The sequence below is a fragment of the Euprymna scolopes genome, chromosome 32, assembly GCF_053919585.1.
Source record: "Euprymna scolopes isolate OS-2025 chromosome 32, ASM5391958v1, whole genome shotgun sequence".
NCBI classification, from domain to species: Eukaryota; Metazoa; Mollusca; class Cephalopoda; order Sepiida; family Sepiolidae; genus Euprymna; species Euprymna scolopes.
Genome location: NC_136513.1, coordinates 71,133,641 through 71,149,329, shown reverse-complemented (window position 1 = coordinate 71,149,329; position 15,689 = coordinate 71,133,641). Strand labels below are relative to the sequence as shown.

Below are 15,689 nucleotides of genomic sequence, written 5' to 3'. Positions count from 1 at the left end.
GTAAGTATTCCATTATATTTTCAATGTAATATCATAAATTGTAGGATTTGTTCACATTTTCAATGTAATATTATAAAATGTAAGTATTCCCTTATATTTTCAATGTAATATAATAAATTGTAGGATTTGTTAATATTTTCAATGTAATATCATAGATTGTAGGATTTGTTAATATTTTCAATGCAATATTATAAAATGCAAGTATTCCCTTATATTTTAAATGTAATATCATAAATTGTACGAATTGTTAATATTTTCAATGTAATATTATACATTGTAAGGATTCCCTCATATTTTCAATGCATTATCATAAATTGTAATGATTTTTTTCATATTTTCAATACAATATTATAAAATGTAATTACATAAATTGTAAAGATTTGTTCATATTTTTAATGTAATATTATAAAATGTAAGGATTCCCTTATATTTTAAATGTAATATAATAAATTGTAGGATTTATTTATATTTTCAATGCAATATTATGAAATGAAAGTATTCCCTTATATCTTAATTGTAATATCATAAATTGTAGGATTAGTTCATATTTTCAATGTAATATTATGAAATGTGAGTATTCCCTTATATTTTCAATGTAATATCATAAATTGTAGGATTTGTTAATATTTTCAATGTAATATTATTAAATGTAAGTATTCCCTCATATTTTCAATATACTATCATAAATTGTAAGGATTTCCTTATATTTTCAATGCATTATGATAAATTGTAAGTATTCCCTCATATTTTCAATGCTATATCATAAAATGAAAGTATTCCCTCATATTTTCAATGCAATATAGTAAATTGTACAGATTTGGTAATATTTTAATGTAATATTATAAATTGTAGGATTTGTTAATATTTTCAATGCAATATTATAAATGTAAGTATGTCCTTATATTTTCAATGTAATATCATAAATCGTAGGATTTGTTAAAATTTTCAATATAATATTATAAAATGTAAGTAATCCCTTATATTTTTAATGCAATATCGTAAATTGTAAGGAATCCCTTATATTTTCAATGCATAACCATAAATTATAAATATTTTTTCATATTTTAAATGCAATATCGTAAATTGTAAGTATTCCTTTATATTTTCGATGTAATATCATAACTTGTAGGATTTGTTAATATTTTCAATGCAATATTATAAAATGTAAGTATTCCCTTTAATGTTAAATGCAATATCATAAATCGTGGGATTTGTTCATATTTCAATTAAATATTATAGAATGTAAGTATTCCCTTATATTTTCAATGCATTATCATAAATTGTAAAGATTTTTTTCATATTTTCAATGCAATATTAAAAATGTATAGATTATCTTATGTTTTCAATAAAATATCATAAATTGCAGGATTTGGTTATATTTTCAATGCAATATTATAAAATGCTAGTATTCCTTTGTATTTTCAATGTAATATAATAAATTGTAGGATTTGTTCATATTTTCAATGTAATTTTTTAAAATGTAAGTATTCCCTTTTATTTTAAATGCAATATCGTAAATTGTAAGGATTCCCTTATATTTTAAATGCGTTATAATAAATTGTAAATTTGTCATATTTTCAATGCAATATTATAAAATGTAAGTATCCCTTATATTTTAAATGTAATATCATAAACTGTAGGATCTATAAATATTTTCAATGCAATATAATAAAATGTAAGTATTCCCTTATATTTTAAATGTTATATCATAAATTGTAACGATTTTTTAATATTTTAAATGCAATATTATAACATGTAAGTATTCCCTTGTATATTAAATGTAATATAATAAATTGTAGGATTTGTTCATATTTTCAATGCAATTATAAAATGTAAGTATTTCCTTATATTTTTAATGTAATATCATAAATTGTAGGATTTGTTAATATTTTCAATGCAATATTATTAAATGTAAGTATTCCCTTATATTTTAAATGTAATATCATAAATCGTAGGATTTCGTTATATTTTCAATGTAATATTATGAAATGTAAGTATTCCATTATATTTTCAATGTAATATCATAAATTGTTGGATTTGTTCACATTTTAAATGTAATATTATAAAATGTAAGTATTCCCTTATATTTTCAATGTAATATAATAAATTGTAGGATTTGTTAATATTTTCAATGTAATATCATAGATTGTAGGATTTGTTAATATTTTCAATGCAATATTATAAAATGCAAGTATTCCCTTATATTTTAAATGTAATATCATTAATTGTACGAATTGTTAATATTTTCAATTTAATATTATACATTGTAAGGATTCCCTCATATTTTCAATGCATTATCATAAATTGTAATGATGTTTTTCATATTTTCAATACAATATTATAAAATGTAAGTATTCCCTTATATTTTTAATGTAATTACATAAATTGTAAAGAGTTGTTCATATTTTCAATGCAATATTATAAAATGTAAGTATTGCCTTATATTTTAAATGTAATATAATAAATAGTAGGATTTATTTATATTTTCAATGCAATATAATGAAATGAAAGTATTCCCTTATATCTTAATTGTAATATCATAAATTGTTGGATTAGTTCATATTTTCAATGTAATATTAGGAAATGTAAGTATTCCCTTATATTTTCAATGTAATATAATAAATTGTAGGATTTGTTAATATTTTCAATGTAATATTATTAAATGTAAGTATTCCCTCATATTTTCAATATACTATCATAAATTGTAAGGATTTCCTTATATTTTCAATGCATTATGATAAATTGTAAGTATTCCCTCATATTTTCAATGCTATATCATAAAATGAAAGTATTCCCTCATATTTTCAATGCAATATCGTAAATTGTACAGATTTGTTAATATTTTTAATGTAATATTTTAAATTGTAGGATTTGTTAATATTTTCAATGGAATATTATAAAATGATAGTATGTCCTTATATTTTCAATGTAATATCATAAATCGTGGGATTTGTTCATATTTCAATTAAATATTATAAAATGTAAGTATTCCCTTATATTTTCAATGCATTATCATAAATTGTAAAGATTTTTTTCATATTTTCAATGCAATATTAAAAATGTATAGATTATCTTATGTTTTCAATAAAATATCATAAATTGCAGGATTTGGTTATATTTTCAATGCAATATTATAAAATGCTAGTATTCCTCTGTAATTTCAATGTAATATAATAAATTGTAGGATTTGTTCATATTTTTAATGTAATTTTTTAAAATGTAAGTATTCCCTAATATTTTCAATGCAATATCGTAAATTGTAAGGATTCCCTTATATTTTAAATACATTATAATAAATTGTAAATTTATCATATTTTCAATGCAATATTATAAAATGTAAGTAACCCTTATATTTTAAATGTAATATCATAAACTGTAGGATCTATAAATATTTTCAATGCAATATAATAAAATGTAAGGATTCCCTTATATTTTAAATGTAATATCATAAATTGTAACGATTTTTTAATATTGTAAATGCAATATTATAAAATGTAAGTATTCCCTTATATTTTCAATGTAATATCATAAATTGTAGGATTTGTTAATATTTTCAATGCAATTATAAAATGTAAGTATTTCCTTATATTTTAAATGTAATATCATAAATTGTAGGATTTGTTAATATTTTCAATGCAATATTATAAAATGTAAGTATTCCCTTATATTTTAAATGTAATATCATAAATTGTAGGATTTGGTAATATTTTCAATGTAATATTATAAAATATAAGTATTCCCTCATATTTTCAATGTAATATCATAAATTATAGGATTTGTTAATATTTTCAATGTAATATCATAGATTGTAGAATTTGTTCATATTTTCAATGCAATATTATAAAATATAAGTATTCCCTTATATCATAAAATGTAAGTATTCCCTTATATTAAAAATGTAATATCATAAATTGTAACGATTTGTTCATATTTTAAATGTAAAATTATAAATTGTAAATATTCCCTTATATTTTAAATGCAATATCATAAATTGTAATTATTTTTTAATATTTTCAATACAATATTATAAAATGTAAGTATTACATTATATTATTAATGTAATACCATAAATTTTAAAGATTATTTCATATTTTCAATGCAATATTATTAAATGGAAGTATTCCCTTATATTTTAAACATAATATCTTAAATTTTAGGATTTGTTCATATTTTCAATATAATATTACAAAATGTAAGTATTCCCTTATAGTTTAAATGTAATATCATAAATTGTAGGATTTGTCATATTTTCAATGCAATATTATAAAATGTAAGTATTCCCTTGTATTTTCAATGTAATATCATAAATTGTGGGATTTGGTCATATTTTCAATGTAATATTATAAAATGTAAGTATTGCCTTATATTTTCAATGTAATATCATAAATCGTAAGATTTGTTAATATTTTCAATGTAATATTATGAAACGTAAGTATTCCCTTATATTTTCAATGTAATATTATAAATCGTAGGATTTTTTAATATTTTCAATGTAATATTATAAAATGTTAGTATTCCTTCATATTTTCAATGTAATATCACAAAGTGTAAGGATATCCTTATATTTTCAATGCATTATTATACATTGTAAATATTTTTTCATATTTTCAATGCAATATTATAAAATGTAAGTATTCCCTCAGAGTTTAAATGCAATACCGTAAATCGTAAAAAAGGGTTCATATTTTCAATGTAATATAATAAATTGTAGGATTTGTTCATATGTTCAATGCAATATTATAAACTGTAAGTATTCCCTTATATTTTCAATGTAATATAATAAATTGTAGGATTTGTTAATATTTTCAATGCAATATTATAAAATGCAAGTATTTCCTTATATTTTAAATGTAATATCACAAATTGTACGATTTGTTAATATTTTCAACGTAATATTATAAATTGTAAGGATTCCCTCATATTTTCAATGCATTATCATAAATTGTAATGATTTTTTCATTTTTTCAATACAATATTATAAAATGTAAGTATTCCCTTATATTTTTAATCTAATATCATAAATTGTAAAGATTTGTCCATATTTTCAATGCAATATTATAAAATGTAAGCATTGCCTTATATTTTCAATGTAATATAATTAATTGTAGGATTTATTTATATTTTTAATTCAATATAATGAAATGAAAGTATTCCCTTATATCTTAAATGTAAAATTATAAATCGTAGGATTTTTTCATATTTTCAATGTAATATTATGAAATGTACTTACATTCCCTTATATTTTCAATGCAATATCATAAATTGTAGGATTTGTTAATGTTTTCAATGTAATATTATTAAATGTAAGTATTACCTCATATTTTCAATATACTATCATAAATTTTAAGGATTTCCTTATATTTTCAATGCATTATGATAAATTGTAAGTATTCCCTCATATTTTCAATGCTATATCATAAAATGAAAGTATTCCCTTATATTTTCAATGCTATATCGTAAATTGTAAAGATTTGTTAATATTTTCAATGTAATATCATAAATTGTAGGTCTTGTTAATATTTTCAATGCAATATTATAAAATGTAAGTATTCCCTTATATTTTCAATGTAATATCATAAATCGTAGGATTTGTTAATATTTTCAATATAATATCATAAAATGTAAATAATCCCTTATATTTTCAATGCAATATCGTAAATTGTAAGGAATCCGTTATATTTTCAATTCATAACCATAAATTTAAATTTTTTTTTCATATTTTTAATGCAATATCGTAAATTGTTAGTATTCCCTTATATTTTCAATGTAATATCATAACTTGTAGGATTTGTTAATATTTTCAATGCAATAATGTAAAATGTAAGTATTCCCTTTAATTTTTAATGCAATATCATTAATCGTGGGATTTGTTCATATTTTCAATGCAATATTATAAAATGTAAGTATTCCCTCATATTTTTAATGCATTTTCATAAATTGTAAAGATTTCTTCATATTTTCAATGCAATATTATAAAATGTAAGTATTCCCTTATATTTTAAATGTAATATGTTAAATTTTAGGAATTGTTAATATTTTCAATACAATATTATAAAATGTAAGTATTTCCTTATATTTTAAATGTAATATCATAAATTGTAGGATTAGTTCATATTTTCAATGCAATATTATAAAATGTAAGTATTTCCTTATATTTTCAATGTAATATCATAAATTGTAGGATTTGTTAATATTTTTAAGTAAATATTATAAATTGTTAGGATTCCCTGATATTTTCAATGCATTGTCATATATTGTAATGATTTTTTCATATTTTACAATACAATATTATAAAATGCAAGTATTACCTTGTATTTTTAATATAAATATCATTAATTTTTAAGATTTTTTCATATTTTTAATGCAATGTTATAAAATGTAAGTATTGCCTTATATTTTTTATGTAATATAATAAATTGTAGGTTTTGTTCATATTTTCAATGCCACATTGTAAAATTTAAGTACTCCCTCATATTTTAAATGTAATATCATAAATCGTAGGATTTGTTCATATTTTCAATGCAATATAATAAAATGTAATATTCTCTTACATTTTTAATGTAATTAATTGTAGGATCTGTTAATATTTTCAATGTTATATTAGTAAATATAAGTATTCTTTTATTATTTTTAATGTAATATCATAAATTGTAGAATTTGGTCATATTTTCAATGTTATATTAGTAAATATAAGTATTCCTTTATATTTTCAATGTAATATCATAAATTGTAGGATTTGGTCATATTTTCAATGTCGTATTATAAAATGTAAGTATTCCCTTATATTTTCAATGTAATATCGTAAATTGTAGGTTTTGCTAATATTTTCAATGTAATATTATTAAATGTACGTGTACCCTCATATTTTGAATATAATATCATAAATTGTAAAGATTTTCTCCTATTTTCAATGCATTATCATAAATTGTAAAGATTTAGTCATATTTTCAATGCAATATTATAAAATGTAAGTATTACCTTATATTTTCAATGCAATATCGTAAATTGTAAAGATGTGTTTATATTTTCAATGTAATATCATAAATTGTAGGATTTGTTACTATTTACAATTTATATTATAAAATGTAATTATTACCTCATATTTTCAATGCAATATCGTAAATTGTAAGGATTCTCTTATATTTTCAATACATTATCATAAATTGTAAAGATTTTTTCATATTTTCAATGCAATATCGTAAATTGTAAGTATACATTTATATTTTCAATGTAATATCATAAATTGTAGGATTTGTTAATATTTCGAATGCAATATTATAAAATGCAAGGATTCCCTTATATTTTCAATGCAATTTCATAAATTGAAGGATTTGTTGATATTTTCAATTAAATATTATAAAATGTAAGTATTCCCTTATATTTTCAATCCATTATCATAAATTGTTAAGATTGTTTAATTTTTACTGCAATATTATAAAATGTAAGTATTTCCTTATATTTTAAATGTAATATCCTAAATCTTAGGATTTATTAATATTTTCAATGCAATATAATAAAATGTTAGTATTCCCTTATATTTTCAATGCAATATCGTAAATTGTAAGTATTCCCTTATATTTTAAATGTAATATAATAAATTGTAGGATTTGTTAATATTTTCAATGTAATATTATTAAATGTAAGTATTACCTTGTATTTTCAATGCAATATCGTAAATTATAAGGATTCCCCTATATTTTCAATGCATTATCATAAATTGTAAAGATTTTTTCATATTTTCAATGCAATATCGTTAATTGTAAGTATATCGTTATATTTTCAATGTAATATCATATATTGTAGGATTTGTTAATATTTTCAATGCTATATTATAAAATGTATGTATTTCCTTATATTTTCAATGTAATATCATAAATTGTAGGATTTGTTGATATTTTCAATGTAATATTATAAAATGTAAGTATTTCCTTATATTTTCAATGCATTATCATAAATTGTAAAGCTTTTTTCATATTTTTTTTGCAATTTCGTAAAATGTAAGTATTCCTTTATATTTTCAATGTAACATCATAAATTGTAAAGATTTGTTCATATTTTCAATGCAATATTATAAAATGTAAGTATTCCCTTATATTTTCAATGTAATATCATAAATTGTAGGATTTGTTCATATTTTCAATGTAATATTATAAAATGAAAGGATTCCCTAATTTTTTCAATGTAATCTCATAAATTGTAGGATTTGTTAATGTTTTCAGTGTAATATCATAGATCGTAGGATTTGTTTATATTTTCAATGCAATATTATAAAATATAAGTATTTTCTAATATTGTGAATGTAATATCATAAATTGTAGGATTTATTCATTTTTTCAATGTAATATTATAAATTGTAAGGATTCCCTTATATTTTCAATGCAATATCATAAATTGTAATGATTTTTTTCATATTTTTAATACAATATTATAATTATAAGTATTTCTTTATATTTTTAATGTGATATCATAAATTGTAAGGATTTGTTCATATTTTCAATTCAGTATTATAAAATGTAAGTATTCCCTTATATTTACTCTGTAATATCATAAATTGTAGGATTTGTTTATATTTTCAATGTAATATTGTAAAATGTAAGTATTCCCTTATATTTTTAATGTAATATCATAAATTGTAGGATTTTTCATATTTTTAATGCAATATTATAAAATGTAAGTATTTGCTTATATTTTAAATATAATATCATAAATTCTAGGATTTGGTCATATTTTCAATGTAATATTATAAAATGTAAGTATTTCCTTATATTTTCAATGTAATATTATAAATTGTAGCATTTGTTTATTATTTAAATGTAATATTATTAAATGTAAGTATTCCCTCATATTTTCAATGTAATATCATATATTGTTAGGATTTCCTCATATTTTCAATGCATTATCATAAATTGTAAAGATTTATTCATATTTTCAATGCAATATTATAAAATGGAAGTATTCCCTCATATTTTCAATGCAATATCGTAAATTGTAAAGATTTGCTCATATTTTAAATGTAATATCATAAATTGTAGGATTTGTTCATATTTTCAATGCAATATTATAAAATGTAAAGATTCCCTTATATTTTAAATGTAATATCATAAATTGTAGGATTTGTTAATATTTTCAATGTAATATTTGAAAATGTAAGTATTTACTTATATTTTCAATGCAATATCGTAAATTGTAAGGATTCCCTTATATTATCAATGCATTATCATAAAATGTAAAGATGTTTTCATATTTTTAATGCAATATCGTAAATTTTAAGTATTCTCTTATATTTTCAACGTAATATAATAAATTGTTGGATTTGTTCATATTTTCAATGCAATATTATAAAATGTAAGTATTCCCTTATATTTTCAATGTAATATCATAAATTTTAGGATTTGTTCATATTTTCAATGCAATATTATAAAATGTAAGGATTCCCTTATATTTTCAATGCATTATCATAAATTGTAAAGATATTTTCATATTTTCAATGCAATATTATAAAATGTAAGTATTCCCTTATATTTTAAATGTAATATCATAAATTTTAAAGATTTTTTCATATTTTCAATGCAATATTATAAAATGTAAGTATTCTCTTATATTTTAAATGTAATATCATAAATTCTAGGATTTGTTCATATTTTCAATGCAATATTATAAAATGTAAGTATTCTTTTATATTTTCAATGTAATATCATAAATTGTTGGATTTGTTCATATTTTCAATACAATATCATAAATTGTAACGATTCCCTTATATTTTCAATGCAATATCGTAAATTATAAGGATTTGTTCATATTTCAATTCAATATAATAAATTGTAAGGATTTGTTCATATTTCCATGCAATATTATAAAATGTAAGGATTGGTTTATGTTTTCAATAAAATATTATAAATTAGTAAGGTTTGTTTTATATTTTCAATACAATATCATAAATTGTAAGGATTTGTTCATGTTTTCAATACAATATCATAAAGTGTACGTATTCCCTCATATTTTCCATGCAATATCATAAAGTGGAAGGATTTGTTCATATTTTCAATACAATGTCATAAGTTGTAAGGATTAGCTTGTATATTCAATACAATATCGTAAATTGTAAGTATTCCCTTATATTTAAACTAGCCGGGTGTTTGGATGTATGTTGAGAAAAAAAGTGGTAGTAGGCAGGCACGAACTGATACCGCGGAGGAGGAGAAATGTGAAAAAATAAAAGCACAACGTCTTTGCTGTTGCGCCCATTGCCAAACCGGAAGTGACGGATGTTTAAATTAAGGCTAGTCAACCGAAAATAGGAGAATGACTTTCGAAAATATCGGCGAAAAAATGTGACCCCTCCCTGTAAAAAAGGGCACAGTGAAAATGGAAAAAAATCATGTTTTTAGCCAATTCTTCAATATTTGTCACTCGAATGGTCGGCTTCAAGAGAATACCGATTTCATGAAAATCCGTCGCCTTTGTCGAAAGTTGTAGGCAGACATGCAAATAATTTAACAGACAATATTTATATTATAGATGTAGTCGCATAAATTATAAGGAGTTGCTCATATTTTAAATGCAACATCGTATAATAAATTTGTTATTCTTTAGCCTAGTCACCATTATGAAACCATCATTTTCGTTGCATCACATAACGAAACATGCAGTTACTTAAAGATTACTGTATTTTTACGATTAAACAGTATAGATTTTTAAATATCTTACACAAGCAAAACAGATTTGGTTTAGAAAATTGAACTTAATATTCAACTAAAAGACGAATTTAGTTTTTTGTCCGCATACATTTTTAATGAATTTAGAAGCGTTTTAATTAAACTTCTGAAATCTGAACAATTAAAATTAATTTAAATTAGCGGGTCTCTGGTAACACTGGATATGGAAATTAAGTTATGAATAGGAAAATATTAATGGGTTATTGTTAAATGGTTCAAATATATTGTAACCCGGATATAAGAGACAATAATATTAGAAAAACGGATATAAGAGAGTTTTTCTCTCCCTCAAATTAGAGTATGTGTTAATGTACAGTGTAACCCGGATATAAGAGAGCTGTAGTCACAAGAGAAGTCTCTTATATCCGGATTACACTGTATAATAATAATAATAATAATAATAATAATAATAATGATGATGATGATGATGATGATGATGATGATGATGATGATGATAATAATAATAAAAAAAAAACAAAAAAAAAACACTTAACGTTTTGCAATAGGCTTTATTTTGAATATTCAGTATATTCCAATAGATATCGCTTTTAAAAATAAGATAATTTAAATATATTGCTTTTTTCTGTACAGTGTATAGATCCTTTTCGGTTTATTAAATTTTGTGTCTTCATTCTGGTTAAAGTTGTTACTCTTCTAGTTCTTAATTTTTTTTAATATTCATGCTGTAAACTTATGTTTTGACTAATAATATCGTGTAGATGATTTTGTTTTCTAGGAATAAAGATAGATTTTATTTATTATGTTCTGGGTAGAAATTGGTTGGAGTGCAATGCCAACTAAGCGATTACAAAACTCCCATAAATTTCCAAGTTCAGGGCACAGCATAATCTATTTTACGACATGAACAAGAAAATTGGTTTATAAAGAATTTATAGGGTTCATAGGATTGGAAAATAGAGTATGGTCTGAAAAATAAGCTTTAAAAGATTAGGATAAATGGATTTTGAAAAGACCAGAGTGTCTAGGACTTTATGAAGTCGTACCGAAAACAATATACAGCCATGGCTAAAATTAAGGCACAGCTAAAAAATTTCGGATAATAGTTTAATATTCAAATAATATAATATTTAAAAGGTTAAGAATCGTACAATGAACAACTGGGAGCAACTGTAAAATATGTACCAATAGGTTGTAGTATTTGTTTTGCTTTAAAGCCTACATCAAGCGTTGTCACTGAGTTTCATGTAAAATGCATTACGATATTCAAAATAATTCATTGTCATACTAAACGCTATTTCTTATTTTTCAGGTAATATTTGATTTCTACCAGTGCTATAATAATACATTTAATTGAAAAGGCCTCCCAAGAAGCAGCTTTCAGAGATTAAGAGGGCATAAATTGCTTTATCTGATGAAGGATATTCTTAGGTAGAAATTTCCAGGAAGATAGAATGTTCAAGGAAAGGTGTTCGAACAACACTTAAAAGATACAAGGAAACAAAACCTTTCAAAATAGTGAAGAATAAGACCATACAAAAATCTACAACCGTCAGGGAAGACAGGTTTTTGAAAAGAACATCCCTTGTAGATAGGAAGAAAGATTCTTCACAGCTAGTTGCTGAACTTTAGTGAGGCTGCAAACAAAAACATCAGTTCGAACAGTGAGAGGAGGTTATTAAAAGTGGGATTAAATGGATGTAAAGCAAGGAATAAGCTATACTTGTCTTAGGCCAACAAGAAAAAACGACTGGAATTTGTAAAAAAAGAAAAAAAAACAAGAAAAAAAAACGAACAAAAAATAAGACACATTTCGATTTTTCATTGGTGCTCCATAATTTTGCGCAAGGCTATATATATATATATATATATATATATATATATATATATATATATATATATATATATATATATGGGTATGTGTGTGTGTGTGTGTGTGTGTGTGTGTGTGTGTGTGTGTGTGATTGACATTGAAATTTATTTCCGACAGTATATTATGTATTAAGATTATTTGCGGATAATATTACTAAACCAATGATTTTTGTACTGGCATGTAATGACAACTAAGGTGACGAGTCTCCGTTTTCTTTGTGCAATATTCTTTGTTTATATCCAGCCCTGCGAATTAAATGTTTTTAGCAATATTACCATTGCCCAATATAGCATAAAAATGCAGCTTAATAGATAGCATATATCTTTCTATGCATGTGTGTATGCGTGTAACTGTAAAAGTAAAATACTATTTACTTACCAGCAAAAATGAAGTTTTAATTCAATATAGTTTTCAGAAAGTCTAATACTTCATTCACCTTGCAAAATTTATTTCGTTTGAAAAAGAATCTTATATTGTTTTTCTTTTATCGACGTCTTATCGATAATACAGAAATGTATGTACAAACACGAGCAATATATACATACACATGCATATATATATATATATATACATACATATATATATACACAGTATATGAAAGCGCTTTTTTGTCAGGTAAAAGATAAGATTATTTGTTATCAGGAAATAATTGTAGAGTCATAACGTAAATCAGTTTGCAGACGATACACTTTGACATACACACACACACACGACAGAAAAGAACAGATACTTTGATAAATATTTTCTTAAGCTTAACATATGCTTATTTTTACAGGAAAAAATAATACTGAAATAATTTAGAATATCTAATTAAAATTGCATCTAAGAACATTGAAGCATGCCACGACCCACAGAAGTATCAGGCATATCAGAATTTTTTTTTTTACACAGTGATCACCACTTATCAAGGCCCGGAAGCCACTCAGGGATAAGGGTTATTGCAAGTACATTACGTTAGTGTGGAGATTTGATGAAGTGTTTACTTAAGGGGGCGGTTCATTAGGAATTTGTTAATGTTGGACTTGAAGACATCCAAGTTGTAGTCCGGTGGGAAGCAGGCAGACGGAACAGAGTTCCACAGGCGTGCAGTTCTAAGAAAGAAGCTTTGTTCATGGAATCCACGTTTTGATTTAGGCACAGATGTGGGAGTAAATGGATGCAAAGCAAGGAATAAGCTATACTTGTCTCAGGCCAACAAGAACAAACGACTGGAATTTGTAAAAAAAAAAAAAAGAAAAAAAAAACGAACAAAAAATAAGACACATTTCGTGAGGACAAATTATGGGACTTGGTCAATGTAAAAATCTTATGATACCCAGTTCTAATGTTAATAGAGTAATCGTGCCATTCACAGGAAAGGACAAGAGTGCACAAAACCTCATCTAGATCTTCCGGGACTCTCTGAAAGGACCTTGCGTCTTGTGAGAAGAAATGTTGAAGCGTATTTTCGGTGTAAAGTCTTTGTGAAATTGAAACACAAGCTGGTGTTAGTCCCAGAACAGCCGTCAAGTATCTTCACACGCTGGGCTATTATAATGAATTGCAAGACGAAAACCTTCGTTCTGCCAATATCAAGCGCAGAAAAGATTGAGCTTGTGAGACAATGGAGCGGCCTTTTGGTTCAATATCATATTTTCCGATGAGTCACGATCTGCATTATTTCCTGACACTGGCAGGGTATAGGTTTAGACGTTTCCTCAGCAAGAGTTTTATTTAAAATGACTGCATCCAACACTGAAACGCGAGGGTTTTTCGGTTATGCCAATGTCATGCACAGAAGGGCCCACAAAAGTTTTCTATCTTTACTTTCTCCTTCGCCCACATTCTATCTCTCTTCCCCTTAACCTTGTTCTAAACGACTATGATGGCCTCCTCCCCAACGTAACTATTAAGAATTCCAAAAAAACATGACAAGAGAAAACCCCTGAACTACAACTTCCATCGTAGACCCCCCGTCCATCTCAAGGTAGGTCTCTTCTAACATCTAAGATACGTTTCAACCTTTCAGAGGTTGAAATCCAATTACGGGAGACCTTACATCACCTGTTGTCCTTGTATGAAATTGGCATTAGCTCAACTGCTTCCTTAGCCGATTTTTTCATCAAAGGCTATTCTAACTTCATATCCAAACCCGACTATCAAAATCGCCATAGACATGAAATATATATCTAAATTACAGATAGCTTATCCTGTAGCAGGGACATCTCTAAAGAAGACACCAATAATCCCTACACTCGTTTTAGAGTAGCATTTACGCACAACACAGCATATATATTTGCACTTTACCATTCCTACAAAGAAGGAGTAGCTCTCATTGAGAGTATGGCTAAGAAAATCGATAATACCCTGTCTGCGCATACCTCAACTAACATTAACGTCTGAAGATTTCAATGTTCGCTAAACCATATCCGATGGTGAGGCCCCAGCTTGCGGGATTTGGGGAGAGTGGAGCCACCTTTTAATTGCCATTGATCCCAGGTCCACTCTTACCCGGAATGGTAGTACTTGTTAGGGTCCCAACTATGGGTTAAATAGGAACAGACTTGAAAAAAATATATTCTATTAAAAAGTTTTATTTTACACGAGAAAAAACAAATTAATCATTAGTAATGTTAATTGTCCGTACTTAACAGAACCGTCCATTCTATTCAATCTTGGTTTTGTTTCTGCATAAGTTTCTTGCAAAATAAAACCGAAAAGAAGCAAGATAAAAGAAACAAACAAAATACCAGCCGGAATATAAAACATTAAAAACTTTTACCACGAATTATCCTGACACACCGACTTTAAATGAGAGCCGCCATATCTGATAATTTCGTCAATATGGCGGGCTGCCTGCTCAGTTGCGTTTTTTTTTTTTTTTTTTTTTTTTTTGCTTCAGACTGCTTTCGGACAATCTTGCATGGATTGAGTATCAGTTTTGAGTGGCATAAGAGATTCAAGGAAGGTAGGGAGTCAGTGAGAGATAAGAGGTGTGGAAAGAGTAAGGAAGTAAGAACACCAGAGTTGATTGGCCAAATAAAGAATTTAATGAATAAAGACCGTCAATTGTTTATAGAGACGATAAGTACACAGTTTTTATGTCAGGATGGGAACACAATTATTTGTGAGGAACTAAAGATGTTGAATATTTGCGTGAAGTT

General features: G+C 24.4%; 1 protein-coding gene across 1 annotated transcript in view; it reads right to left on the bottom strand.

Annotated features, from left to right (window-relative positions):
• LOC145256423 (UDP-glucuronosyltransferase 1A3-like) overlaps positions 1-12,989 on the bottom strand; it is an 83,565-nt gene extending 70,576 nt beyond the window's left edge. The window contains exon 1 of the mRNA XM_080115309.1: positions 12,925-12,989. The gene's annotated coding sequence lies outside the window, so the exon portion shown is untranslated. The remainder of the gene's footprint in view (positions 1-12,924) is intronic.
• Between the last annotated feature and the right edge of the window lie 2,700 nt (positions 12,990-15,689).